Source organism: Gymnoscopelus microlampas (assembly GCF_963454915.1).
Source record: "Gymnoscopelus microlampas genome assembly, chromosome: 14".
Classification (NCBI taxonomy): Eukaryota; Metazoa; Chordata; class Actinopteri; order Myctophiformes; family Myctophidae; genus Gymnoscopelus; species Gymnoscopelus microlampas.
In genome coordinates, this window is record NC_139951.1 from 43,461,096 (window position 1) to 43,486,954 (window position 25,859).

General features: G+C 42.6%; 1 long non-coding RNA gene across 1 annotated transcript; it reads left to right on the top strand.

The window, feature by feature from the left end:
- Positions 1-6,317: 6,317 nt before the first annotated feature.
- On the top strand, positions 6,318-9,480 carry LOC311060548. The gene is made up of 4 exons (XR_014602278.1): positions 6,318-6,420; positions 6,678-6,787; positions 6,896-6,979; positions 9,221-9,480. It is a non-coding gene; the product is annotated as an uncharacterized lncRNA (long non-coding RNA).
- Positions 9,481-25,859: the final 16,379 nt, after the last annotated feature.

Consider the following 25,859-nt stretch of genomic DNA (forward strand, 5'->3'; position numbering starts at 1 on the left):
CATAAATAAACCATTAACAAATACTCAACTCATGTTAGTAAATGAGGAATAGTTGCAACTTTAGAATAACTACCCAATAACATATATTAACCATTAACAAATACTTAACTAGCCATTAGTAAGTGAGTTACTAATAGCTTGCTCATAATCCTTTGAACATATATAAGGCGTAGTTAGTTTGTGAGTAATCTATCCCTTATCTATAAGGAATAGTTATAACTCCTTACTAACTGTTAACAAATATTTAACAAGTACATTATTAACTCATTAACTAATGGTCTATAAATGATCTATTAACTAGCTATAAGGCATTGATAAGACAGTCATACATCATTGGCAGACAGTTAATAAGTCAGTTAACTAATCATTTGTGAGTGATCTATTATCTATCTAAGGCATATTTATAAATCCTTAACATACTACTAAAACATATTTAACAAATCATTGTTAACTCATTAACTAATAGTTTGTGAGTAGTTTATTAACTATCTATAAGACATGGTTACAAGTCCTTAACTAGCTGTTAACAAATATTTAACAAAACATTAATAACTCATTAAATAATGGTTTATAAATTATCTATTAAGATGTTATAAGGCATTGTTATTAATCCTTAACTGACTATTAACTAATGCTTAACAAGGCATTGATAATTCGTTAACTAACAGTTTATGAATGATCTATTAACTACTTAAAACGGATAGTTAATAATCCTTAACTAACTATTAACTAATGCTTAACAAGGCATTAATAACTCATTAACTAACAGTTTATGAATGATCTATTAACTACTTATAACGGATAGTTATTCTAAAGTGTTACCGAAGGTTCTTGCAGTAAAGCTACTTTTAGTAAGCTACAACTTATTCAAACAAGTAACTTAAAGGTGAAGGAAATCCTTGGCTGATTTAGCTTATTTTCCAGTTTAGGTTAATTTAAACAGATTCAACTAACCTCGATCAGTTAGATTTAGGTCTGTCCAAACTCCAAAGCCATGGTCGCACCTAAATCTGTCTATGTGCAAGCAAAGACAAAAGTCAGCCGTATTGTCAGTGCACATTGTGACACCAATCTAACTAATGTATTCATTTGAATTATCTGTGCTTACACCATGGTGTAGCCTACTACTGTATACAGTAGGTTCACCTTTACACAGCCAGGCAGTGTTCATCCTTACAATCCTTACAATAATTCCGCAAACCTCTGTATGTCTGTCTGTCCCCAAATCTCCGGTTCTTTGGGGACAGACAGACATACAGAGGTTCTCCTCAGTGGCTGGAGCAATTGATCTGTATTTGCACACGGCCATTGACCATTAGCATATGCACGGAACAGCGATGCCCGTTTTTCACTTTCCCAAAATGTACAGTAAGCTGTTTATTAGCGTTTTTATATAAAAGAATTCGGTCTATGGGAGCTATCGTCGGCATGCTTACAGCCATCGCCATGGTTACAGCCCCTAGGCTATGGGAGGAAGGGGCCTCCTTGAGGCCTAAAAGGTTTGGGACTATTGCTGCACAGCACATAACCCAAATTGCACATACTTTGGGTGCTCATAATTATCCCCGACGGGTATGGACTAGTTGAAAGTATTTCCATTTGTGCACTCTTGGGGTTAAATCAACATTGATGATTTGACAGTCTACAGATGTCTATAGTCCAACATAATTGGACATGAGGGGCGGGGGGGGCACTTCAAAGAGACCAGCTCCCACGCATGCTTGAGGCGGCGCTAGCATTGTCATAAACATGGAGGATTGGATTTAGAATGGAATGACATGTCACCCCTCCCCCCCAACCGCAGTCCCCCGTGGCCCTCGGTATCGCTTAACATGGCTGGGGTTGAAAAAGGCCACCCCGCGTTCCTCTGCCGCCGTGACCTCAGTCACTATAAATAATACGTCCCCTAGAAAAAAGCACAAAAAAAAAGCCAGCCCCACGTATGAGATTCCTAGCCCTGCCGGATCGAGTTCTGAGTTCTTCTGGCCACTGGAAAAGTGGTCCCTCAAAGATCCCCCTCCCCCCATAGGCCTCAATGGAGAACGTGAGTGAAATGCTATAGGGGGGCCTATATAAATATATTTACTCCTGCCGTGTGGGCCGCTGCATAGTCAGGATGTCAGAGGGAGCAAGTGGGACGTCCCACCACTTAAGAGTGCACTCACATTAAACTGATGGCTGGAATAAATTCTTTACATTTTAAGGACATCAGTTTGAAAGCTGTTAAAACAGGTCATCATTTGCGTGTGTGTATACATGATGTGATACGATGAGCATCACGGTGAAAGCCAACCTGGGCAGGGCAGGGCAGGTATCATAGACTGTCAGAGGCTGTGTCATGTGGCCTGGCCATGCCAAAGGCCTGGAGGTATTTGCAGTGGTGTAAAGTAACTAAGTAAGTAATTAACTACATTTACTTGAGTACATGTAGTTACATACACACAGAAAAAAAAAGGTTCTTTGGTTCTTTAAAATGGTTCTTTAAAACCCTATATGGTTCTTTGAAGAACCATCACCTGCTAAAGAACCATTTTATATAGCAAATGGTTCTTTAGATTCTTAAATGGTTCTTTAAAACGCTATATGGTTCTTTGAAGAACCATCACCTAATAGAGAACCATTTTATAGAGCAAATGGTTCTCCAGATTCCTCATATGGTTCTCAAGATTTAAAAGGTTCAAGGAAGGGGGAATTATTTTCCAAACCATTTTATATTACAAATAGTTCTTCATATTCCTCATATGGTTCTATGGGATTTGAAAGGTTCTTATTGGTAGGGGATTTTGCAACTGTAAATTATAACCTGTATAAAACAATTACAAATTATTATTTTAGTAGACGCTCTTATTTCAGAGTTATTCACAAAAAGCAAGGGTAATACATCAAATGCATTATGGAGATTGTAGTTTTAGGATAGGTAACCCGAGAGTCTATTGTCAGTCTAATCATATTATATAATATGGGGGGAAACAAGCCTTATCTCTGATGTCAAATTCAGCCTTAACCACCCTGCTGAAAAAAACAGCACAAACCAGCTTATGAAGGTTGCTGGTTTTAGCTGGTATGAGCTGGTCTTGGCTGGTCTTAAGCTGGTTTAGATGGCATACCAGGCTGGACAAGCTGGTCAGGCTGGTTTGCCAGTGTAGTTGGTTAGCTGGTCACTAAGCTGGATTCTGCTGGTCTTTGCTGGTCAGCCAGCTGGCTGGCTGGACTGACCAGCAAAGCCAAGCTGGTAGCTGGTCTTTGCTGGTCAAATGGGTGGACAGACCAGCAAAGACCAGCTTAGCAGCTGGTAAAGTTTGGTTAGATCAGTGGTTCTCAACATGTGGATCGGGACTCCCAGGGGGGTCCCCACGTGATTTGGGGGTGGTCCCCAGATGACAGTGAAGTGACAATTTAAGGACCTTTAAGACCTGTTTAGTACCAAAAAAAAACCCACCATTACTGCATCAAAAGCTATATCAACAAACTATACTATAAAAACATTGAAAATAGCAGATCTACAAGCTCACAACACCTTCCTTGCGAGGCGTTGTGAGCTTGAAGATCTGCTATTTTCACAATAGAGTCAAACTAAACGTAAATGCATCAACTCCTACATTCCAAGTGCTTATCAGGGTGGGGGGTCCCCAGCTCAAATATGATTATATAAAAATCTAAAATATATAATATAATATAATATAATATTATATATAATATTTAAAAAAAAATATTCCATCAATTAATAAAAAAAAACAGCAGATCTACAAGAGTTGTGAGCTTGCAGATCTGCTATTTTAACTAGTTTGGATCCCGGGGAGACATCTTACCTGCCATTAGACTGTGAAGATTTTCACAGTCTAATGGTCTAATTGCCCCCCCCCCCCCAGTATATACAGTATATTTTACATTACATCTTGTTGCATTCGACGCGTTGTGAGCTTTGTGATCTGTTTTTACAGAGAAGTGGGCCCTTTATGGGCCCTGAGTAGTGTTGCCATATCTGCTTATTATAAGCGACTTTGGGCTTGTTTTTCTGTAAAGTTGCTCGTAAATATTAGTGAAATATTTCACTTATTCTTTTTGAAAATAGCAGATCTACAAGCTCACAATGCGTTGCAAATGCGACGCACTGTGAGCTTGTAGATAAAGCTCTATAAACCTATGTAGGTGTCGCTTCTTTTGGGCTTAATTGTTTTCACAGACCTGGCTGCTTATTTCTCTCACAAAATCTGGCAACAAAGTCTCAGCTGGCTCGCGACCCTTGAACTCTATGCTCCCGACCGCTCGCGACGCGCGGGGAGAATGAATGCTGTCTCGAGTCAAGCTGCCTGCTCTCACTTCATAGAAAGTTAAATCAATTGCATTGCTTTAGATTCATAAAAAATAATTATAAACGTGCTTCAGAGAAGATAAAAGAAAGAAGAAGAAGTGGCGGACATTTTAGGTGAGTGTTGACACACAGAAATACTGTTTATGTAGGCTTTTTAGCCTACTATTACTGACTGTATTTATAAGTGCGTAGGCTGCTGTGTTCTAAGTCAATCACAAGTCATGACCCAACATTGTTTAGTTATATAATGTGTCTTGATAAAGGGATTATGACAATAATTACAAGAAATTACAGTGGGAATATACAATATAATTTTTAATATAGGCCACTATCTGTACTGCTTGCCTGTGTGCTGCTCAAAACTAAATTCAAAATCTGGCGTGTGTGTGTGTGTGTGTGTGTGTGTGTGTGTGTGTGTGTGTGTGTGTGTGTGTGTGTGTGTGTGTGTGGCTTTCAGTGATGAAGCTACAGAGTGTTTTAATATCCTGTGAACTCTGAACATTAATGATTCGCTTGTCTGTCTGTCTGTCTGTCTGTCTGTCTGTGTGTGTGTGTGTGTGTGTGTGTGTGTGTGTGTGTGTGTGTGTGTGTGTGTGTGTGTGTGTGTGTGTGTGTGTGTGTGTGTGTGTGTGTGTGTGTGTGTGTGTGTGTGTGTGTGTGTGTGTGTGTGTTATTATTACACATTTCTTTGGCTGCAGTGGCCAAAACGAATGGTTTGCAGGCAGCCCTACTAAAACAGAAAAAGGAACCCAAGAAGAGAGAACCATTATGTGTTATGCCCCCCCCCCCTCCCCTCCCACAAAGAAAAGAAAACAGTTTGAAGGTAAAGTGATATTGTTTTGTGTAATATTAAAGTAATCATTGCTTCAAACTGTTCAGTAACAGGGGTCTCCCAGACTCTTCACCTCTTTAGTAAGCCGAAAATGCATTTCCAGGAATACCAAATTTAATCAGAACTCTGGATACAGGATAAATAAGTGCAATTGGAAGTGATGACACAAAGAAGTGGGCATGCAACATTGGAACAGGAACACTTAACATTGAAGCTAATGAATAGGTACTCTCTCCTGAAATTGGCAACCCATCTGAAACTGAATTGTCTACTTATTAAAGAGATTGAGAGACCCCTGCTTATTAAGACCGGGAACGCATCTGTGTCATTTTTTTTTATTTCTTTGGCCATTCAAAAACTTGGCCATTTCTTTGGCCATTCAAAAACAGCAGATCTACAAGCTCATAGCGCGGCACTCGGTGTCACGCTATGAGCTTGTAGATTGCTATTTTTGAAAATCTTTGAATATATATTTTTTAAAGCGAACATTTGTACCTCAAATCTTTTTCCTTTTATTTTCAAAAAACTTTTAGGATTTAGAGAACATTTTTAGAATCGGCCTCAGGTCTTAATGGGTTAAAGCTGCACTATGTAACTTTCCTCTTCTCCCCCGGATTTGAACCCGGTTTCCTGAGCAAGTGCTTTTACCATTGAGCTAATAGAGCGTGCCAACGACTCGTCACCATGGGGCGCGTGGCATAGTAGCTGCAGACATACTTGATGGGGGCAATGTTAAGTCAACCTGTTTTATACCCCTCAAAGATGTCCGCCGCTACCAAATGACACTTGTTGACGCCCCCTTCAGGATTTTTGGCACGCTCTATAGAGCCTGCCTGCTTGCTCAGGTGATACATTGAACCTTGACCATCAGATCAAAATTCATGTCAGATCCTGTGTCTAGGTGAGACATGACCTTTGACACTAAATGTCTCAATAGAAGAGCAGGCGAGACGAAATGCAACCACCCCAATTGTATAAGTTATATAGTATTATTTGTATTAACATACTCTAACATACAGATTGTATAAGTTATTGTATTAATATACTCTACGATACAGATTGCATAAAATTACATTTTATTCCACTTTAACTTTATAACAAAAAATATCTTGTTTTATCCAAAATATATCACTTGCACTACCTTTAGACTCTGACTCGTCTGAATATGGTGGAGATGCTGTTGTACCCCAAGCTATCCACGTCGAAATGTCAAGTACAGTCGTACCCAGAAGAAGGCCAAAGAGTTGGAGCTGGACCTACAGCACCTTAAAACTAAGTAAGCAATGACTAATTTTAACGAAACAGTTGCATGAGGTTGCTCTTCTCAAGTATATATCTATATGTTGGTTAATTGTTCTCATGTTCTTTTTTACTTAGATCTTGACCACAAATGTTAAAAAAAACATTATATAGAAAGCATGTTATATGGAGTGGACAGATGCTAGGTTCATTATTAAACTGTTATCCTACTAACGCATACATCAATTCATTTGTTTTTTCTTTTTTTTCTCCGTACCCTGTTCATGCTTTAAGATGCAACAAATTAGAGATTGCAAAACAGAAACTGGAGGAAGGGCCCCAATATAGCTCTGCAGCAAAGCCTGACATCCCTGCTGCAGATAAGCAAACCAGTGACAGCATAGGTGTGTTTAGACAGTCATACTGTTCTACGGAAAATGGTGACAATGTGTACAATATAAGTACTGTGATACTGCCAAAAGGAGCTTAAATGTGATTCTCTACATTTTCAGTTGCAACTTCCTCCATTTCCTCTTCCCCCCGAGTCAGACGATTTGGCATCGACACCTTGGATGTTTGACACCAACGGTGACAAGGTATTGGAGAAACATACTGTGTAGGACAGTGGTTCATAAAAGTGGGGTCCCCAGGGGGTTCCACAGTGTCCCCAGCTAAATAAGAAACAGTTAAGCACAAAAGCACTATTTCAAAAATAGGCAACGGGTCATGATGCATCGTGAGCTTGTAGATCAGCTAGGTTTTGCTATTTCTGAACTATTTTTGAACAGTTTTGCCTATAGATACACACGGAGATAGACGGGAACGCCCATTCGATTTTGGCTCGGGGGAAAACACAACGATCTGCCTCATAGAGTTACATCATACACGATCGTTTGGATAACTTTCAGAGCTATTTTATGGACGATAGAAACATTGTCAGCCAAGAAAAAATCCATCAGAAGGACAGCTGGAACACAACTTGACTGACTTATTTTTAAGATATATGTGACTAAAAAGACCAAACATTGACAATCTATGAGCTCACAGCGCGTCGTGGCAGCGGTGGCCTAGTGGTTAGAGGGGCGGCCTTGATACCGGAAGGTCCCTAGTTCGATTCCCCAATTCATCACATCAATCATGAATCACCGCTGAATAGCCCTTGAGCAAGGCTTCCATGCAGGGTCCGGCTGGAAACAAGCTTCGTGCTTAGTCCGACACCCTGGGTAAACAACAAACTTTGCTTTTGCTTTGCTTTGGAACGCGACGCGTTGTAACTGTGAGCTAGATTGGCAATGTTTGGTTTATGTTCCCCCCAGAATACGTAAACTGGGGTTCATGTGGTTTATCACTGATCAGATTATCCTTATATTTTATTGCATTAGTCAAGTTTCAGCACAAGCACCACCGAGACCGGAGATGTTTCCCTCTTTACATCTCCGTCTGAATACTAAAACACTCGCCCCAAAACACAGTCGCCCCGGGGCAAACCCGCCGGTATTCACCTGGTATTCCTAAACATAACCTCAGTAAAACTATGTCTAACCCTGAACTTATTTCAAACCGTAATACAGATGCAAGAATACAAGAACCGCTGGTCGGTGGAAATGGGGGCGAGCGTGTTTTCTGAGTTTTCTGGTTACCACCCGTCTCCCTCCGTGTTGCCAAACATGTTTACATATGCACAGTGTTTAATCGCCTGGTAGAGACACTATTACAAGATATGATCAATTAAACTTACCATCATATCGAAACCCAACAGCCATTAAGTCATCAATAATGTTTATAGTGAATTTGAAGTACAATTTAGAGACTGTTTTGTGAACGGCACGTACCGACACCATTATCATTTGGCGACATGCATCATTTGATATCATGCAGGATTTACACACTGCTTTAGCTCCGTGTTCATTGCCAGATTAACAATTGTGTTTTCTGTAGGTTTTTAAACGAGGATAGGTTAGGGTTTGGCTTGTTTTGTGTGTAAATCGCTGCATGTTGCGTTTCCAAACTGTAATGGCGTCGATGTCTCCTGTACTTGGAATTCACTAAAACGTGTTCTATAAACATCATTGATGAATGAATGACTTTTGCTTTTTGATATTATGATAAGTTTAATTGATCATATCTATAGAAAATGTAATAGTGTCTCTTACCAGGCGATTAAATCAGATAACCTCGGGCCATTGTGTTGTGTTGGATCCTCTGTCCAGTCAGGACAACATTCCAATCGGACTCTTGTTTAATTTGCTAATGTAACGTTCCTTGTCGAGTGGCAACAAGGTTCTGTGCCTGTGATCTGGCAAGCCATGACGCCTGCTTTTTAAATTGGTATACTTTTACAGCATGTGAGTTTGAAAACCCCACATCCCTCTGTCTATACCAGCTGGGGGAAATTTGTGTTTTCCCCCGAGCGCGCCTCCGCCTCCGTAGGTACGGCCCACTGATGATGACACTACGCCGTGTGGATGTATGGCATGCACAAAATAGGGATGCCAGGCACAAAGGGTTATTTCACTACTGTTTTACCAGCTAGTATGTAATCCAATGACATTGTACTGTATAATAATTACTTTAACTCTCCCCACCTACAGTATAGACAGTTGTAGAATTCTGTACTAAATTTAATCCAACAATTAACATCTTCTCTATTGGAGGTCCATGGCACCAACTCTTTTCCAAATAGGGTCCACATTTGGGGGTCCTTGACATGAAAATGTCATTTCTTTACAGTAGACTGTTTGAAGTGTGCCTGCTTTTGTCCAAAATGAAAGTCTGGGAAATGTCATGGTAAAATGTGTTTTCATTTCTAAAACATGTCTTGTTTTCTTCTGTTTCAGGTCCACATTGGCTCTGGTGTGTGGCTCCAAAAGGAGATCTGGAAGATGGTGGCAGCAAACACCAAGGACTCCCTGTTCATGAATGAGCTTGCTGTTGCCATTTGGGGGACAAGAACCCTGAAGACCATGAGCCTTACAGACAAAGAATGCCCCCACTAGCCCCCCAAAAGTTTCTAAAGATTTAAATCTAAATGTGTTAAGTTCATGTTTAATGTTCAAATATGGAGATATGTGGGCTTATTTATTAATAAATTCAAATGATAAAATCTTGTGTCCATCTTTTCCAGTAAATCTAATATATTTTAATGTGTAATGAAACATTTATTATCCAAAGAACCTTTTTTTTCTGAAGAACCATTATAAAACGGTTCTTTATTGAACCAATTGGATCCTCAAAGAACCACTTTAGAAAAGGTTCTTCAGAGAACCATTTTTTTACATGGTTCTTTGAGGAACCAGAAACGGTTCCTCAAAGAACCATTTTTTGATGGTTCTTTAATGCACCTTTAATGGTTCCTTATTGAACCATTCGAATAAATGGTTCTTTAAAGAACCTTAGTGTAAAAGGTTCTTTCTGGAACCAAATATGGTTCTTCTATGGAATCACTCTGAAGAACCATTTTTGGTTCCAGATCGAACCGTTATTTTTCTGTGTGTACTTACTTACTTAGTTACTTTACATTATTCTGCATAATGAGTACTTTCTACTTTTGGTACTTTAAGTACGATTTTGATACCAATACTTTTGTACTTTTACTCAAGAAAATGTTGAATACCAAACTTGTAACAGGGTATTATTGATACACTTTTGCTTAAGTAATACATGTGAGTACTGTTTCCATCACTGAGCAATGAGCATCACAGTGAAAGCCAACCTGGACAGAACAGGGCAGGGCAGGTATCATAGACGGTCAGAAGCTGTGTCATGTGGCCTGGCCATGCCAAAGGGCCTGGAGGTATTTTGACACCTTACTGGATTTTGTCTCATGGAGGGGCTGGGAGTATAGAGCAGAGGAGAGAGACTTGATACACGCTGGCACTTAGACAGGACAGCGACAGAACCAACGACGCACTGAACCTAAAACCGGTGCGCTCCGGTGACAGCACAGAGAGGCTTGGATTTCAGGGTTTGGTCTGTGTGTGTTATAGTAACCTAGGGTGATTGGAACGCTGTCCCAATGGTGAAGGAAAAAAAGGCGTTGGCTGTTGGTACACACACACACACACACACACACACACACACACACACACACACACACACACACACACACACACACACACACACACACACACACACACACACACAGGTCTTAAGCCTTGACATCCTTGACCCCTCAAGAACAGAGGGGATAACGATGTCCGATTTGCTTTCTAAGCATCACATCCATAGTGCTTCTCCATCCCCGGTGTCTTCCACAGCTGTGTGTCGAGTCTGTCGACACAGCGAGCTTCCTGAATACCCAACACTTCAGTATACGTTCCTTGTGTGGCTGGCACAGGGCTAAAGTTCCTGTTCGCCATTGCAGAGACTGTGGCTTTGGCCGGGCATCCATAGGAGCACAATTGCTTGTGTTCGAGGTGTTGATTTTGACAGCAAATTTTGATTACGTTTTAGTCAATAGTCTTTTGAATAAAAATCCATTTTAGTTTTAGTAATATTTTTATGAAATGTTTTAGTTTTTGTCTAGTTTTAGTCGACTAAATATAAGATTTTGTCAACTAAATCTACAGTTGATTTAGTCAGCGCGTTGTGAGCGTGTTGTGAGCTTGTAGATCTGCTATTTTCGCAACCAGTCATAAAATTACTTGTCTTTTAGTTCTACGGGATCTCTTCTCTTCTCAGTCCCTCACTAACATTTGTCTAGTTTTTATTTGTTGACGAAATTGTCAATATAAACTGCTCAAAAAAAGTTCGGAAACTTAACTTCGGTCAATTATATCTCCACTTTAATAAAACCAATTGGTATTGTGTTTTATATCATTTTTATCGTTGATTAGTCACCTTTACAAGGAGGTACAGCTTGTAAGGATCGGGCATTCGTGGAATGAGCTACACAGCTAAACGTGTGGGTAGCGCCTCCAAAAAATGTGCCAAAATCACCCAATATGTTTCTGTTGGTAATCGCTCTTGTTTTGAGCAACCTGCCAGCACACACCTGCTGAGAGGTGTGTGCCAGTAGTCACAGGTGTGTGACTGCCTCACAGGTGAGTGACTGGCACCTGAACATGGGTTTTGCAACTTTGTTAAGTTGGAGTGTGTATGCTCCAAGCAGCAACACTGCCCCCATGGAAAGATGCCACGTTTGTCCCTTCAGGATGAGGCCTGTGCAATAGGGCAAGTGAATCAGAGTGACAGCATTATTTGGTGTCAGCCCAGGTACCATTTGCAAACTTAGGACCAAGTTCTGTGAGACTGGTGAAGTCAACAAGGAAGACAACAACCCAAGACCCCTTGCTTAACTGAGGAACCATAGATTTACAGGCCAGATTTGCACAACGGAACCAAAGACAGACGTCAAAGTTGCAGGACCCATGCTCAGGTGCCGGTCACACCTGTGACTGGCACACACCTGCCTGCAAATGATACCAGGGCTGACATCAAATAATGCGTAATCTGCGTAACAGAACATCAGCTTCACTTGCCCTATTGCACGGGCCTTATCCTGAAGGGACAAACGTGGCATCTTTCCATGGGGGCAGTGTTGCTGCTTGGAGCATACACACTCCAACTCAACAAATTTGCAGAACCCATGTTCAGGTGCCAGTCACTCACCTGTGACTACTGGCACACACCTCTCAGCAGGTGTGTGCTGGCAGGTTGCTCAAAACGAGAGCGATTACCAACAGAAGCATATTGGGTGATTTTGGCACATTTTTTGGAGGCGCTACCCACATGTTTAGCTGTGTTGCTCATTCCACGAATGCCCGATCCTTACAAGCTGTACCTCCTTGTAAAGGTGACTAATCAACGATAAAAATGATATAAAACACAATACCAATTGGTATCATTAAAGGGGAGATATAATTGGCCGAAGTTAAGTTTCCGAACTTTTTTTGAGCAGTTTATTTAGTCTTAGTTTTTATTTAGTTTTCGTCAGTGAAAAAAGGTAGTCGAACATTTTTCGTCATAATTTTAGTCGACGAAATCAACACTGGAGGGCACTGCCCCTTTCACTATCTTAAATACCAATCCTATTTTCAATTGCTCAACCCTGTCTTCTAGCCTGACCAATGACCAAGTTGCAAGGAAAAGGGGGAAAAATAACTGTCAATTCTATTAAAAAATCCTCATGTATCGTCTCCGAGATGTAGTGGAGTAGAAGAAAAAGTACCAAAACATTTAAATACTCAAGTAAAGTCAGAAATACCTCAAAAGTGTACCAAGTACAGTACTTGAGTACATGTACTAGTTACTTTACACCACTGATTTCTGTACAAACGCTGTTTGTCGCTGTAAAGCCTGATTTATAGGAGCTTGCGTGTCAGTGTTGTGTGCTGAAAACAGTGAAATACCACACTGTACAGTGCAAATAGCACAGTAAAATCAGAAGCATCAATCTAACTCTGAAAGTGTACTAATGGAACGTCGAGGAATTTCACCGCCTGTATCCTCTCCCAAATCCCTTCAGTGAAAAGGATGATTTCTCTGTCTCTCTGTCACTCCCTCCCTCTACTGTATATACTGTACCATTGTAATGGAATCGCTCTGCTCTCATGAATTGTGGATGGCTCTGCCTTTGAGGAGGGCGGCCACACCTGAAGACACAGGAACACAGGAGAGTCAGCCGGCCATAAAATGTGATGATGGTATCGCGGATCCCCCGCCAGGCCCATGGCTCATCCCAGACAAAAGAATCACAGGCCTATACCCTGGTCACAAATCATGAGAGAGGTAGAGAGGGAGAGAGAGCAGTCTGAGAGCTTACACTTGTAGCCATGGTATGTACGTATGTACGTCACCTGTATCTTGTATCTGTATGTTTACTGAGCTAGTACTCCAAGCAGTCACTGCATGCCTCCTCTTACGTGTCATAGTACAATAGTGCTGAATAGGTATTTGGAAACACAAAACTCAAAGCCATATCATTTGACTGGTTGCCTGACATGCTCTTTGCACAAAGAGTTTGGAGAACAAAATATGAATGTACTAAGAAATTCCTCCAACAGCATGCTGCAGCAGTGAAACAGACATTTGTATTCTTATATCCCAATGTCTTTTTTTCTTTTGCTGAAACTTTTGTTGGTCAATTACATAACATTCAAGATATAACAAACTGCTTTTCATCCTCATCCCTACAGTATGTGTTCATTGGGAGTTGTGATCAATACATGGGTTAAGACCATCAATGCTGTCTTTCTCTGTATCGAAAGTAACACAGATTGTCGTACAGTGATGTAGTTGCACCGGCATAACAAACGAAAGCCATACTCCTTGTCTCCCTTGAAAACCAAGCCTTCACAGTGAATTCTGGGTATTGCAAGTAAGACATTTTTGCAATGATCAACACAGTTAATCACAAATTGAGTTAGTCACAAATTGATTAAACATCCACAGATATAACAGTGGGGTAGTTTCTATCCAATGTTTACTGTGGCAGTGTTCATGATACTGAGGTCTAACATAACTGTATCTGGTATACAGTAGAAGCTATCCATCCATAGCATTGAGATTCCAGTAGGAGACTGAAGTGTTTTCTAACATCCTTAGTGCACCTTGACTGGATGAGTGGCCCATGGTATTTGGTCTCCACCGATCTTTGGCATTGCATGGGGTTGCATCTGTTTTACGGCTCAGTTTCCTCCTCTTGAGAAACCTGAGGAATGTTTAACATTCTGAAAGGTTTTACGTTTTGTTTGTCTTCCTGCGGTCTGCTTGGCTTTGTAAAAGACAGATGACCGATATACAATATACGTGCAGTGATCTTGATCTATGTACCACAAATCTCCCATGAGTAAAGCTTGTAAAGCTTAAACCCAAGCACAGAAAAGGTTTATGTGTAGTTCTGCTGTTTTAGTTGCCTGGTGTGATTGCCTGCCTGCGAGTTCGATGTCTGTTGGTCTGGATGGAGAAAACCTCCGGGACACAGAGTGGTGTAGCCTACTGTGTATGCAGGCTCTATTATATTACACAAAGGAACAGAATAGGCACTCTGCATCAGATACTCAGACAGAGGGACCCGGATGACAGACAGACAGGCAGCAGATGATGACTTCTATAGCTCTGTTTATGCTACAGTACCTGGAAAAAAAACATAATTTTACACTGATGGACGTCAATGTTCACGAGCCAGAACTCAAACCTGATTCGGTACATGAGGTGAATGTTCACCTCATGTGCATAAAAAGCATTGCAGGTAAACATGCTGACTTAACCACTTATGCTCTAAGTTTTACTACTAAGAATAGCAGAAATAGACAATCTACAAGTTCACAGTGCATAACAATATGACATGAGCTTGCAGAGTGGCTATTTTTGTAATGTAATGATAATTATTATCATATATTTTTTAATTATTATAAAACTATTGACGCGGATAATGACCTGAGATTGGGATGGCATGTTTTATGTAGTTAACCTCCAATGTTGGCATATTTTTGCTGTATTTTGCAGTCTATACAGGCAGTATACATTCCTCTCTCTTCATGACAGCTGTGGTAAATACCTCACTACACTATTAATATGACAGTAATGCTCGTGTGTGCGTGTGCGTGCGCGCGTGTATGCGTGTGTGTGTGTGTGTGTGTGTGTGTGTGTGTGCGCGGGGGGGGTTTCAGTCTGGTAATATCAGATAATTAACTCCAGGTCATAGCACCTGCCTGCTGCAGATGAAAGTGATTATAATGTAATGACGTCACATCAGAATGTCTCCTGTTCTTGGAAGGAAGGATATCCGGCTGATTGTGATTGGAACACACTGTTGAAAATGTGGTATTTTAAGTTGAAAGGGTTGTCCGTTAAAATTTTCTGCGAATGGAAGAATTCCCTGGCATCCGCTTTTCTTTCTCTCTCTCTCACTCCTCTTGATCTGTCTTTCTTTCCTTCTGGTTTGTTTTCTGTAATTGTCGCAATTCATGCAGTTTTAATAGAATTCAGTACGTCTTTCGCTCATTTTACTGACGTCAATATGGACCTATTGGAAAAAAAAGTTGCCCACCCCTGAGTCAGTAGGTTTACTGGAATGCTCCTGCCTCAGTGATTTCACTGAGCCTGTTCTCACATTCAAGTGAGATTCATTCAAGTGTCTCCGAGTAGCTTTGCTTGAGGGTCTCAATGCTTCCTGACTCCGGCACACCTTAATGAACTCCAGCTTTCTGCAGCCCCTGACCACTGAAGCCTGAACCTCCATTCAACATGTCAGGCACAGAGTGTTTACACCTCAGGTTGGAGAGGGGATTATAGGATCGGGTTGGGTAAAACAGAGAGTTGAATGAGGTCAAAGAAAGCAACCGATTTCTCCTTTTATTGGCTGAACTTTTCGACTGTGTCAAAGGCTAATGGCCTGAACGCTCGCTGAGCAACATAACAAAACAAACAGGTGGGCAGAGAGACAGCAGACAACAGCGGCTGATTCTGCCCACGATCGAGGCGGCGGCCCGGCGACTCAAAAGGTGGGCAAACACTTTGTCCGACAGGACAGGACGGGCAGGATGGTGGTGGGGTGGTTGAACTCTCTCTGTGTGATCGAGGCTTCCCGGTTAGCAGACTCCCGGAGTGGGATGCGGGGCCATGAATGCAGGGCTTTGTCCGGCACACCATCATCAAATTCCACTGGAGCCACTATGTGGAGAGAGAGCTGCAAAGAGAGAGAGAGAGAGAGAGAGGGCAGGGCAGGACAGGAGAGGGCTGGAGAGGAGACACTCAACAGGCACTCGGCCACAATGTGACAATGTCAGGCGAGGAAAAGGGGGGGTGGGTGGTGGTGGGGGGGAGTATACGGGCCGGGGTCTCGTTGCGCTGCTGCCTTTCTAAATTCATATGGCATGCAGAGCACTTCACTGGCCGCCCCATCTGGGGTTCCTCTGCTGTTTATTGTTTAGTATCGTACGTGCGCTGAGCTGTGGCACAAATGTGACATGTTTTTTTTTGTTCTTATCAAAAACAGCACAGGCCTGCAAACGAACCCGAAGGCCTCTCTTTCTTCAGGCCTGAGAGAGCTCAGCGTGTTTAATCGCTTTCAATCTGGTGTCCCTGGTGTTGTTTTGGGGTACATTATTATACAGGTGAAAATGTTCAAAGAAATTAAAATAATTTCCCAAAAATAAATAATATAATAAATAGTGAAATGAACAGATCTACAAGTTCACAACGGCTATTTTCACCATTTGTCATGCGAAGTATGCAGGGCCGTTCGTTTAGTCAGTGGGGGGGCTTCTCCTTCACCAGCCGCTGCTTCAAAATTTGGGTGCTTTTCGGCGATAGTTCAGTCTTCCACTTTCTCATTCGCCGTTTGGTGCCCCCCCCAAGGTTGGTGCCCCCCCCAAGGTTGGTGCCCTCCCAAGGTTGGTGCCCTGTGCTTCAGCACCTAAAGCCCTTCCGTTAATCCTGCACTGAAATGAAAGTATGTAGGGCTCAAGTGGTTAATCCAGTGCTATACTGATTTCAAACAAGGACAGTGCCTTCGCTGGTCATCCTGAGGAAGTGTATTAGCCTACAAACCACATGTTGAACCTCTCTCTCTCTCTCTCTCTCTCTCTCTCTCTCTCTCTCTCTCTCTCTCTCTCTCTCTCTCTCTCTCTCTCTCACACACACACACACACACACTCTGCAGTAATGAACTGCTTCATGTTTTAATCTCTGACTGGTCCGTGGCCAGCAGTGGAAGGTATGAGTCATGGCCATCAGCATCAGAGCCTGCTTCACAGGCCAGGGGAACAGGCACAGCCTGCAGTGGATCTGTCCTGCACAGCACAGCACAGCGCTGTGGAATCCAAGCCTCTCAAATTCACCGCTTCAATTTGTTTTCCATTAGCACTTTCATCAGTGCACACTGTGCATTTTCCCTCACCCCACTGTCTATATTTAACTTTGTTTACTTTTAACCGTGACCGACCCTTCGCGAAACCTCGTTTTTTGAGGATTCGTCGTGTGTTGTTACAGTACGATTGATCGGTCAAACATGCAGAGTAAATTACTCTTTGAAGTTGCTCAGCCGGAGCATGTGACTTGAGCTATTTTTGTCCCAAACTTTTTTTCCCTCTTTTTTTTGTTTCCTTTTTTTCCTTCAAGAGAACAGCCTGACTTCTACAGTAAGTGCTGATTCAGGAGTTGAATTATTCACCCCCGGCCCCCGGGGGCGTGGAGGATTGCGCTCGCGGACGGACCTCCACCCCAAATTAGGGGAAAGAAAAGCAGGCATGTATGGGAGGAAGTGAGCGCAGGGTTCCGTTAGAAAAACCTCAGGATGGTTCCACGGTGACTCACGGTCACGGCGGTCACGGCCCAAAGACCCCTGGCCCCTGCATTCCTCATGGTTTTGTCACTCGAGGGGCGAGTATGTCGGGCGGGACGGGGGCTGGGGATTGGCGGCACGGGACGTGGGCATGTTCGCAACATGTGGCCCCGCTGGCCGATGTGTGAACCATACACCGACAAGACAAATAAAGAAAGGAAGGAAGAGGGGAAGTCTGCTGGCTCTATCTCTTTCTCCCTCTGTCTCCTCTCCCGCTGTCTCCTCTCTCTCTCTCTCTCTCTCTCTCTCGCTCTCGCTCTCTCCTGTGTTCCTTTTCACACGAACGCTCTCACCTCCCTCCCCCTCCTCCTCCCTACCCACCTCCATCATTCTCTTTAATGGCTCGTTAAGTGTTCCATTTGCTCAGCTCCCTGCCGTATCCCACTTTATACAGCCATAACCTCAGCCTGTGTCCATCCACACAATGAGGTGTCTGTCGGTGTTAATGAGCCGCAGTGCACAGCTGGCCTGCGGGCCTTGGCCGTTATGGACTCGGAGTTTGGAACCGATCGAGAACCGGGACATCTTACATCTGATTTATACTTAGTTGCGTTCGGGTGTCGCACACCGGAAATCGCAGATCTACAAGTTCACGACACGTCACAGTTCCATATGTCGGGAGCTTGTCGAACGGCTTTTTTCGCCACATGACAAGGGTGTGAAAAACTGCGTATAAATCAAGCCTAATTGCCCCGTTCAGACTGAGTAGCTTGGCGCTAAAGATTAGTTTCAAATATCATTGTAATGTCTATGAAAATGACAGCCTTTTAGTGTCGCTTTAAACCTCCCAAACCCTGACCTTTGAAGCTAGAGCAAGAAGCTAGTGCACTAGCATCAGCCAATTAGAGCACATGCAGCGTATGTCCAGAGGTGGAAAGTAACTGCATTTACTCAAGTACTGTACTTAAGCACAATTTTGAGGTACTGCAGTATTTCCAGTTTTCAATACTTTTACTGCTACTCCATTACACCTCAAAGGCAAATATTTTGCTTTTACTCCACTATAATAATTTGAAAACTTTAGTTTAATGTTTGTAACTTTGCAGATTTTGATTATATTACGAAACCACAGACCTATATCCTTTGGCAATTTCAAAATAGCTGATCTAGGCCTGGACCGCTGGCACCTAGGCTCCAAAGTATAGCCTGACAGCATGTTGCAGGTTCGAGTCCCGATCCCGACTGCCTTTGCTGCATGTCACCCCCCATCTCTCTCCCCATTTCCTGTCAGCCTCCTATCCTATCAATAAAGGCATAAAAGCCAAAAATAAAATATAAAAAAAACCCAAAGAAAATAGCCAATCTACAAGCTCACAACGCGTCGCTTTGCAGATTTGCTATTTTTGCAGATTTATACATTTTATACATTTGAAAACTTGTGAAATGGGACCTTCTGCATCATGAGAACTTTTACTTTTACTTTAAGTATATTTTGATGCCAATACTTTTGTACTTTTGGTTCGAGCCCCCGCCCCTCCTGGCTGGGTAAATCTACGACAGTGTTTTGCCAAGTCCTGGAAAAGACACGCTGTGATTAGCCAGTAGTCACTTTGATTGGCAGTTGGGCCGAACGCTCACTCCCAAAACATGATTTACGATTCTGCCCCTATGAATGTAACACACATTGTAAAAGCACTTTGGACAAAAGGCGCTACAGACCATTTACGTGCTGATGTCTTTATTTGAAGGCCTGTCATGTTGATATACAGTACCACAGGCTTTTGGAAAAGCTCACATTCTCGCTATTTCCTATGTTCCCTGTTTTCTTTTTAACCTCTGCTCATAATTGTGTGCAATAACACAGTGAGGGAAGTCTCCATGTTCACTTATGCAACCACCCATGAAGTGAGAATGTGCAACAGGTGCCATGTGAATACTCGCTGCAGGTTTCACTTGTCATGTTAGCGTCAGTGTTGCCAGATTTTAAGAAATAAGCAACCAGGTACAGTATATGAAAACAAGCCCCAAAGAAGCAACTAGGCCACAAGAGCACTTTAAACCTACATACATTGGCTATTTGAAAATAGTCGATCTACAAGCTCACAACGAGTTGTGATGCGTTGTGAGCTTGTAGATCTGCTATGTTCAAAAGAATCTTGGAAAAATATCCAATAGAATATTTTAACAACACAAATCTGGTACACGGGCCCCTGGCACAAAATATTTTCAGTCCACAGACAAATACATACAATTTGGGGGGTCCTTGACTTAAAAATATTTGAGAACCACTGGCTTAAACAACATTGGGAAGCAAGCCCAAATAAGCAACTACACTTTAGAAACAAGGCCAAAAATCCGCAACCCCCAACAATATTTACGAGCAACTTTACAACTTTAAAAACGAGCCCAAAGTCGTTTATAATAAGCTGACATGGCAACACTGCATGGGAATGCTCGCTGCAGGTTTCACTTGTCATGTTAGCATAGCAAAATCTATCATTCTGTTTTTTTCTGTGGTTTGTTGCCATTAGACTCTGCCGACTCATAGTGATCACTACTGCCAGACTGCAGTACATGGACACATGTGAAAGTTTAAACCAATCTTTATTAATATTTCAGTACTAATGTGTGTCACATAATAAATTGAAGTGCATGCAAAAACAAAACAAGGGACCGCGGTTTCATCAAATTAAAGTTAGTAAAAACGGATTAACAAAAGTCAAAGTCACAGAAATGATGAAACAAAGAAAACTGAAAAAAAAAAACAGTTGAATATATTAAAGATGTATCTCTCTGGGGTGCAAAAGTAAGCCGAGGATATGTTTGTGACTGTGACATGCTCTAGCATTAGTGTGAATGAATTAAATTTACACACAGAGAGTGTACAAGCCATGGAAAGCAAGGACTTGAGCCTGCATGTGAAAATGTCAATCACTTGAACCTCAGAACTAACCACTGCAAATCAAAATGTCATCCTCAATCAGCAGTGTCTACTCGCAGGGTTCTGGTGTTGCGACTGCACATGCGTATGACACATATACGTTGACACGTTGTACGTTGTACACAGCTGCGGCCGTGGCATGTACAACTCTCGCCCCTTGCCAAAGGTGAGAGTGCACCATGCCTGGTATCAGAGTGCGTCAGCATGTTCTCAAGTTAGGCCCTCAGACAGACAGACACCCTGTTGCAACCTGACCCCTTCTGCCGTTTAGTAACCACTAATTACACTTTGAAAAACAGTTGATTTGTCAGCGTTTTGATCTGTACACTGTTCCTCGCAGTACGCATGCAACTGGCGTGACATTCAGACCCATAATGGGCGTTTAAAAAGAAGCTACGGCGTATAGGGCGGCCAAAGCTGAGTGGGTAGAGGGGCCATCTGGAAATCTGAAGGTCGATGGTTCGACCCTTGGCTCGCCCAGTGTACGTGTCAAAGTGTCCTTGAGCAAGACATTTAGGGCCCTATCTTGGGCGCCGCCTTACCCCTTATCCCTAAACTGCTTTGACATTTTTTACTATTTTGATCAACATTTTCAAATTGTTCAAATAGCCAATCTACAAGCTCACAACGTGTCTATGCAGGCTAGTTGAACTATCTTAAAATGTTTTTAAAAATAGTAAAAAATGGCTAACAAGTTTAGGGATAAGGAGTAGTTAACAGCTCCCCATGTGTGCTCATCAATAAACCATCTGAGCAACCATTAGCTGGGTAAAGCTGTAAAAGCAACTTCACCCTCCCCTGGAGTCGAGAAAATACTCCCTTTCCTTTCACTTTATGTCTCACAGATTACCCAGAATGAGTGCATCGACTTCTGTTGTCCGTTGAAGTCGGACGTTTCCAGCGGCGAGAGGACACAGGAAACATGATTAACCCCGAGAGAAGTTGTTGATCTTGTGTAGAACATGGAGAGAATTCCTTCTCTCTCGCTCATATACAGACCTCTCAACATTCTTCTCTCATAATTCACTTTGTGGCCAAACAAAAGACCAAGGGCGAGTCAGATATAATACTATGAGGCGGAGAAAGGAATTCAAATAGGCTTCTTGTTTTTTTTTTGTTCGGAGGCATTTAGTGACCCCCGCTCCCCCTGCCTCTCCTTCTGACATGCCGATGGTGTCTGGCTGACAGAGGCCCTCACAGGCTTCCAAATTGTTCTCCCTCTCCCAAATTTGGTCTGTGCAGTAGAATAGGGCTATTCTTCCATGCAGGCCAGCCTTCTTCAGCGCAGTTGAGAGAAAGCCATAAAGCTTCCCAGGCAGAATCTACTCTTAGACGACCATTGTATAGGAACTCTCTATTTTGTCAGGGGACAATTTAATTGCTTTTTGGGGGGCGGGGGGGCTCTACCGGGCACTGTAGGAGAATTGACTGGAATCAGCCGTGGGTCGTTGGTATGGCATCAACTCACCTCAGGCGCCAAGATGTAGAGTGTGGAGGTGGAGGCAAATATGGACACATGACCAGGGTTGATTTTGACAGTAAATTTAGATTTAGTTTTAGTCATAGTCTTTTGAATAAAATTCCATTTAGTTTTAGTCATCTGAAATGTTTTAGTTTTTGTCTTTTAGTCGACTAAATATCATAAGATAATAGTCGACTACAGTTGATTTAGTCGACTAAAATGTAATTTGGGCGGTGCCTTGATAGCGTTGTAATGCCTGACTTTACACTTGGTTGCCTGCTGAAAATAGCCGATCTACAAGCTCACAACGTGTCGCAGTGCGATGCGTTGTGAGCTTGTAGATCTGAACACACTCTCTTCTCCACTAGTCCCTCACTAACATTTTAGTGTAGTTTTTATTTGTTGACGAAATTGTCAATATAATTAGTCTTAGTTTTAGTCATCATAGCTTAGTTTTTATTTAGTTTTCGTCAGTGAAAAAAGGTAGTCGACAAACATTTTTCGTCATACTTTTTGTCGCCGAAATCAACACTGCACATGACCCGAATATTTGGGTGACACATATAGACAGATGATGCCTGACAATGTCTCAGTGGAGTTCTGAAAGGCAATTTCAGCTATTCCTGTCCTCAATCAAATCCCACTATCCTGACTATCACCACGTTGGCTTCAAATGCGGCCCGTTCTATAATGATGTGAATGCGACGCGTGCATGTACTGTACTGGAGGAGTGGAGTGTCGTGTGTAGAGGTGCATGCATGCACCACGTGAGCTATCTGTGCCATGAACCCAGTCCCGCCGGTGGACCCGCGTGGCATCTAAAGTACAGTATAGAACTTCATTTTGTGTGTGTGTACAGTATGTGTGTGTGCGCTCGTGGACATGACGGGCCGTGGCAGCTGGGAATGTATACTGAACTCACGAGGAGCTAGCTGCCAAGGTCGTCCTTAATGGCAGGGTCAGGGTGGACGAGTAGATCTACTGCAGGCAGCAGTGAGGTTAAGGTTGGTTTCTAGAGCCAGTGGTTCTCAAACTTTAAATAACTTTATCATCCACGGCACCCCTGAATTATATTGTTAATTTCTAGAACCTTATGTCATATTACGCTACGTAAATATGTGAAACTTTCCCTCTAAGATCCAGTATGTCATGAGGAAAACTTGAGAGAATATTTTGAATGTTTGAGTGAATGTTTTTACTTAGTGTTTAACCACTTGAACCCCAGCATCCCTATTCTTGGGGGAACATTCGCCAAAAATAGCCGATCTACAAGCTCACAACGCATCATGATGTGACGCGTTGTGAGCTTGTAGATCGGCTATTTTTGGTAAAGAGACTTGGTAGACTGTAGAATGGAGAAAAAAAGCACCAAGAACAGTGCAACTCATGTCCGTTTTACAAAGTCTAGACGGTCTGTGGTTAAACTGAAGTGGTTAAACTGAAGTGATATTGATAAATTCCAAATACTTCTGCGGCACCCCTGGACTTACCCACTTTGAGAAACCCTGTTCTAGAGACTGCGGGACGTGTCAAACCTCTCTGTGCCGTCCCCCTCAGTCAGGCCTGTGAGCAATGTCACAGACCTGGAGGTACGATTATTACTGTACAATGAATCACGAGGGGAGGGGAACTATTCTTTGCTGCACCTCACCCAGCACAAACCGCTGGTAGAAATTCAAACCATCCTCCTCCTGATCTTGGCAGAGATGCATGGTGCGTAGTACATGTGAACTAGAGCAGTGGGAAACCTTTTTAAATTTCAAGGACCCCAGTTTGGTATGCCACGGTCTACATGCTCAACGCGTTACGATGCGACGTGTTGTGAGCTTATAGATCTGCTATTCTAAAAACAATTGTATGCATTTTGAAAACTTGTGAAATGGGACATTCTGCATAATGACATTTATTTGGTATAAAAATGTAAATTAAGTATATTTTAATGCCAATACGTTTGTACTTTTACTCAAGTCAATTTTGAATACCAAACTTTTATTTGTAACAGAGTATTTCTTCATTGTGGTATTGATACTTTTACTTAAGTAAAACATTTGAGTACTTCTTCCATCACTGAACTACTGCCATTAGACCACGGACAACCCATTAAACGTATATCTCTGGGGTTCCCAACCTACACTGTAAAATGTTATTTAACTCTGAGAGTGTGCAAAACGGGTCCATTTTGTACACAGAGTTAAAGTTCCATTTGGACCTCTAGTGGTCCTCGGACCACGTGTTGAGAACTAGTGAACGAGAGCAGTTCAAGCCAGAGAAAAGACTTCATGAGAATTTGTACATCTATTTGAACAGAAATAACACCTGGAATGTAAACCGACTCCTACTTTAGCCCAGAGTTTGTGGTCTGTTCTCTAACATGACTCCTCGACCTCAAATACTCCTGGGGCCTCGCGACACACCCCTGATATGTCGGGAATGCAGCCAACAGACATGGAACCCATGTTGTGGTTGACCACCAACAGGGTGAAACGATGCGGTATAGTGCCGCCGGCTCCGTCGCGCCAATCAGACGGAAACGAAACGTGAAAATGGAGTGAATCAAGTCGGGTTTTGTCTTCCACTAAAACACCCATCGCTATTTCTGTCTCTAATCCCCATGGTGTGTGAGCGCTTGCCAACCCTCTCCCACTATGGCTTTACATCCCTGTGTGTAACAGAAGCCGCTGTGGTTGAAGCCGCCAGTTGTTTCACACAGCTTGTTTTCTCCTTTCCGCGCTGCGTTCATGGAGGACCACCCCGCGTGGTCCTCCGACCACACCGGTTGGAGAAAGGGTGGCCCTTTCGCGCGCTTTCTCGCCTCGTTCTTTTCTCCGCATCTCTCTCTGTCTCTCTCTTTGACCCGGAGCCAACTGGAGAGAACCAGCTCAAGACAGAGATGCCTGGAGATGGCTTGTTGAGGGCATATGCCCCAGAAGGGGTAGTAGGCCGTCTCTCTCTCTCTCTCTCTCTCTCCCCCCCGCCTGATCTCTCTCTCTCCCTCTCCCCCCCACCTGATCTCTCTCTCTCCCTCTCCCCGCCTAAATAGCAGATCTAGTCATTTTAGATTTCAACCACTTTTTATACTTTGGCTATTAAAAAATAGCAGATATACAAGCTCATAGCACACATTTTTGTAAATCTTTGAATATATATATTTTTCAAGCGAACTTTTTTAACTAAAAGCTTTGCTTCTGGGGGGTCCCTGGAACAAAATATTTCTAAATGGGGGGTCGGCGGCCAAATACAAATCATTTTCTTGAAATTGGAGCACCACTGATATAGCAACATTTTTTTTCAGAAAACTGTTTAGGATTTAGAAGACGATTTTTGCATCGGCCTCGGGTCTTAACGGGTTAAGCAAATCTCTCTCGCGCGCGCGCACTCTCGCTCTCATCACGCGCCCCGTGCCGAGGTTGGCAGGGTGCAGCTGCTAGACGTAGGATTCTCTCTCCTCACGTTGGAAGTCATACTGTGGCTCCCTGTCCGCCGCGTCCCTCACTTTCTCCTCGACAGCTGCTCCTCCTGACCACCGACCAAACCCCAGGCACATCCATGACCCGCAGCGGTCCATCATCACGTGTCTGTCTGGTTAAAGCAATGTAACTTTCCTCTTCTAACCCGGATTTGAACCTGGTTTCCTGCTTAACCCACTAAGACCTGAGGCCGATTCTACAATTGTCTTCTGAATCCAAATAGTTTTCTATGTTGCTATGTCAGTGGTTCTCAAACTTTTTCATGTCAGGGACCACCCAAAATTATATATTTGGCCGCGGACCCCCATCTCAAAATATTTTGTTCCAGGGACCCCCCAGAAGCAAAGATTTGAATAAAATTTTTTCGCTTAATATATTC